This window comes from Zootoca vivipara, chromosome 11 (genome assembly GCF_963506605.1).
Source record: "Zootoca vivipara chromosome 11, rZooViv1.1, whole genome shotgun sequence".
Taxonomy (NCBI): domain Eukaryota; kingdom Metazoa; phylum Chordata; class Lepidosauria; order Squamata; family Lacertidae; genus Zootoca; species Zootoca vivipara.
Window position 1 is genome coordinate 26,686,001 of NC_083286.1, and position 5,078 is coordinate 26,691,078.

At 41.9% G+C, this 5,078-nt stretch overlaps 1 protein-coding gene across 1 annotated transcript in view; it reads left to right on the forward strand.

The window, feature by feature from the left end:
* LIX1 (limb and CNS expressed 1) overlaps positions 1–5,078 on the forward strand; it is a 37,241-nt gene that overhangs the window by 16,221 nt on the left and 15,942 nt on the right. The window lies entirely within an intron of this gene.

Here is a 5,078-nt window from a genome sequence, read left to right on the forward strand (position 1 = left end):
TTTTTACATATGGGGATTAAGTTGGGGGGGGGATGCCTTAACCACCACTTGACCAATACTATCATAAAGATAAATCCCCTGTACTTTGTCAAAGTTTGAACGCACCTGTGCTGGTTGTCAAAGAAACATATGATTTAGGCTGAGTCTAGATATTGTGCTCCCTAAAAGCTGCTCCAGAGGATTAGGAGAGTCCCAGGATATATCATTGGATGTGGCATAGGAAAGGGGCGTGTAGGGGGAATCTTCTAGCCTTTGTGCCTTGGTTCAACCCCCAGCAAATGCTTGTTGGGCCCCCAGAAACATGTTTTAGCTATGCATAGACTACAAGGACTTGTGATGTACAAATACCACTTCACTTAGCATTGCAAGCAATTCCCCATTTATGTAAGCGATTACATTCCAAATGCAGAATCACATAAAATGTGGAGTTGCCATTAGCTGATGGGTGGGGAAGAACTTTTCCCACCCCCGTTAGCTGTGTGAGGGCTGTGCTTTCCTCCCGGTTGCGGTATATACAAGGTTCAGACATCTTGCTGTGCATTAGAAAAACATCTTGATTTGAAAACAAACGCACTGCTCACCTGAGAAATAGAGAGAACAGTGCAGCTATCATGGAATAATAAATCTGTGTACTGAAAACAAGGCAAATTTTGCAAGAGATATTTACGGAGGTATCTCACTGCAGATTACAATTACTGTGATCAGACGCATGTCAGGTATGCAGCAGCAGACTCTTATCTATATCCTAGTTTCTATATCTATCCTAGTGATTTATATAAACCTTTGGAAAGGGCCTGTGTTTCATTTTTAGTGCTGCCCAATGCAAGGATGTTATTGCAAAATTATGAATTTGTATTGAGTTGTTTTCCTTCTCCTTGCCTGCAACACATCCTCCCACACTTGCAGACTACCTAGCCCCTTTCAGCCTTCTGAAGACTGATCCAAAACTGCAAAAGGAAACGGTGTACAAACTATGTTTTAACTAGGTGTTTTTAACTCCTTTTATATAAAGCTCTGCAAACTTCTGAGATATGCAATAAGGTTTCTAATATAGAATATGTCATTATTTATTTCCATCCTGGCAAGAGCCTAATTTCATTACCCGAGTTTATTGTGATTTACAGAGATCTTTAATTCACTGGGCATGGAGAATCATCACCTCAAGTATATGAGCATATGGTTTTCATCTCCTTCATTCTAGCCTTAGGTAACTTCCTGAAACCACATCCTTGGCTATTACAAGGCATGCAGTTGTCCCCCAAGTCTCTGCCTTCTGTTTCCATCCAGTGATATTTTGCATTCCCTTCCTTTAATCTCTAGATTCCATACTTAAACTGCTGCAATGATTAAAATAAATAGGGACTTTAAATTGCAGAACTCAGGCCGCATAGTTTTCGGTTTTAGCCAAAAGCGGGGGGGGGGGGAGTTAGAAATCATTTAACCACATAATTTGCCCGGTTTTTCCATCCTCGGATTAAACCTCCTTTCTGTTAATCCAAATATGTTCACAATCTTCTAGTTGTGATGCCTCAGATTGTTCCTGGGATCTGTGCGTGTGAAGAATTTCATACATGCTGATGGTTGTCTACTGGCACCTATTCTTCCTCCTTCCCACCTAATTCCTATCAGCCAGTTCCTATCAGCCTCAGCCATCATAGCCAGTGGCCAGGAATTATGGGAGTTGTAGTCCAACCATGTCAGGAGGGCTACAGGTTTCCAAACTCTGCGGTAATACTGAATTAGATGGAACAATGTTCTGACTCTGATAAGGCAGCTTCATATTGTTACATCACCTCAACCTCCACACTTCTGTGAGATTCCAAGGGTTCCACGTTAATCAGGGTTCGTGTTTCCTTTGGAAATGAGGCACAGCGGAGGCTGTAGTGTTGTTACGATACATGGTTTATTTATACATACATACAACCTGAGGCTGTTCAAAGCATTACACTCAAAGCGGGTTCCGCCCCTCTCATGCCTGCAACATTGGTTCCAAAACTGCGACCTCGGTAAGCAAGGCCTCGGAGGAGGGGCGGTTGTGGGAGGCACAACCGGGGCCACCCTGGTTGTGTCTGTACCACCAGGCAGGTAAACGGAAGTATTTCCGCCCAGAGATTTGCAGGGGGTGGGTGTTGGTAATTTGGCCAGTATGGAAGCAAAAGATTACTTCAAAATTCAGGACAGGATGAAATTCAGGACACTGGTGGATGCTGTGCATAAGGATGGAAGAGAGAGTAAATTTGGTTTTCATTTTAATAGGAACCTGCCAATACTACATGCAAACTGAAAATCTTCCAAATACAGTACTACATGCAAACTGAAAAGCAGCCGCCATTCAGGCATTTCACTTCTCCAGATTTTATGGTGTGGTTCTCCAACCAGTTGATAGGTATAAAAGTGTATCTGTTTGGGGGAAAGTTTGCATGAGAAAGCTCTCTATGATCCATCGGTTTACCTTGCCTGCACCATGTGCATTTCCAAATCAGAATGTCTATCAGAAGGGCGATTTAATAGCAACACAGAAAGAAACATTCCGGCGGTCTTTATAACTTACGCTGAACTCGCAGAAAAGGTGCTGGCGTTAAGTTAAAAGGAGGAGCCTGTAAGAGCTCGCTCAGAATCCTTCAGATTCTACAGAGAAGTATCCAGATTGTCTGAGTTGTGTTTTTTTTAAAAAAAGGGAGTTAGGAGAAACCACATTTGCTGTGCAACAGCTTCTCTAAGCACCAGCTAATTCTCCTTCAGTTCTAGTGGATTTGGGTGATTTAGGCAATGTTTATCCTAGCGTAGCAGCACTAGCTAAAAGGTGTGAATTTACATTGGAGGGTTATGCGTGATGAGCCTGTCAGCAGTTCTTCTCCTCAGATTTAAAAAGCTGCCTCTTAAACTATTCTTCAGAATTTAACATCCTGCTTGAAAGATATGCTTGAAAACTCAGCAGTAAACCAATGGCTTGATTGTGACCACAGACCACACAGAAGGATAATGGTGTTTGGGGTTTTTTATTATTATTTCAGTTTGTGCCTATCTGCCTTCTCCCCCATACCAATATTTCTTTTTCCTTGGCCTCACAGAAGAGGAGAAATAAGCACTCAAAACCAGAGAGCAAATGCTTACTTTGCTTGTTTACTCAACGTGTGTGCATTTGATAAAATATCTCCTGCCAAATCTACTCCCGTAATAACTTCTGCACTAACAAGTTCGCTTCTGCGGTCTTTCGTTCTTCATTTCTCTGTGCAGAAATTAGAAGGCTTAGTTTTCCTCTCCATTTCTCCCTAATGGCACAGAGTGCTGCAAAGTGATCCTATAACTGATTTTGGATTGGCTTCTCCCAAGCCATGCCATTCATTGCAGGCACTGAGCCAAGCTTGACATATGAAGGAATGCTCTGGCAAATACTGAGGCAAATTGGGCAAGTAGCATCCCAGAACAAAGACATCCTGGGGGCTTATTTATTTTAGCTCAGGGTGATCCCAGAAGTTTACAGCAAAAATGTAAGACGCATGTAAGCTCTTTGGAACAAAAAAATGGCGAAAGATGCAAAGGCAACCCCGTTGCCCAAATAGCATGTAAGGCAGAAGCAAAGATCTGAAGAGCATATTATGAAAGAGTACAATGCAAGAGACTATATACCAACGCTAAATGAAAAGTGCATTGCATGAGCCATTTGGAACCAGCCCTACCAGTTGGCAGGGTGAGGTGTCTGCCTCAGGCATCAGATGCTGGGAGGCAAAGAACAGCAAGGCGTTGGAGGACACAGCTGTGTGTTGCCTGGCCTGCTCGGCTACTTTGATACTTTTTCTAACACTTGTTTTGAGCAGTCCTTGTAGACACCTATGCCCTGAGAAAAATTAAAGGGTTGAGCTTTTAACAAAACTCTTCAGGGCTCATTTCACATAAGTTCCAATGAGTCCTGCTTTCACAGGATGAACTATTTATCTTGCGAGAGGAATATTTTGGGAAATTAATTACAGAAGGCTGCAGGAGAAAGTCATGTGTCAAGGAGCTAAATAATAATTCTCAATTTGCTTAAGCTTTTCTGTCTACTATTACTTTCAGAAAAAGAAGTAAAATATTCTTGATTTGTAAATCTCTTGGCCTGCAAAGATTTGCCATTTGCTTTCAGACATATGCAGCCTCTTTGATCTGCTGCTTTGCTGGTCTTACTTAAAATAAATAGTTGCTTTTATCTTTCCTTTTACTAGGTTTAATCTTCACAAAGATGGTTTAAATCCAAATGATTGGGATAGGTTTCTATTATAACGTTTATTATGAAAAGCACACAAGTCTGAATTTTGTCTTGGAATCTGAAAAAGTAAACATTCATTTTAACCCACAAGAGAAGGTTGAAATTAATATAAGAGCTTGGTGAGTTATGTTCCTCGTGGAATGAGTGGATATAGGTGGACTTATCAAAATACAGTTTAAAAAATGGTTGCTGAAGAGGAAAATGACATTTAATTTTACATAAGGTTCCCCTACCCTTTTCAAGCTAGGAATAATAAACACAGCCCAACCCAATAAATGTTTAGAATCATAGAATCATAGAGTTGGAAGAGACCACAAGGGTCATCCAGTCCAACCCCCTGCCAAGCAGGAAACACCATCAAAGCATTCTTGACATATGCCTGTCAAGCCTCTGCTTAAAGACCTCCAAAGAAGGAGACTCCACCACACTCCTTGGTAGCAAATTCCACTGCCGAACAGCTCTTACTGTCAGGAAGTTCTTCCTAATGTTTAGGTGGAATCTTCTTTCTTGTAGTTTGAATCCATTGCTCCATGTCCGCTTCTCTGGAGCAGCAGAAAACAATCTTTCTCCCTCCTCCATATGACATCCTTTCATATATTTGAACATGGCTATCATATCACCCCTTAACCTTCTCTTCTCCAGGCTAAACATACCCTGCTCCCTAAGCCGTTCCTCATAAGGCATCGTTTCCAGGCCTTTGACCATTTTGGTTGCCCTCCTCTGGACACGTTCCAGTTTGTCAGTATCCTTCTTGAACTGTGGTGCCCAGAACTGGACACAGTACTCCAGGTGAGGTCTGACCAGAGCAGAATACAGTGGTACTATTACTTCC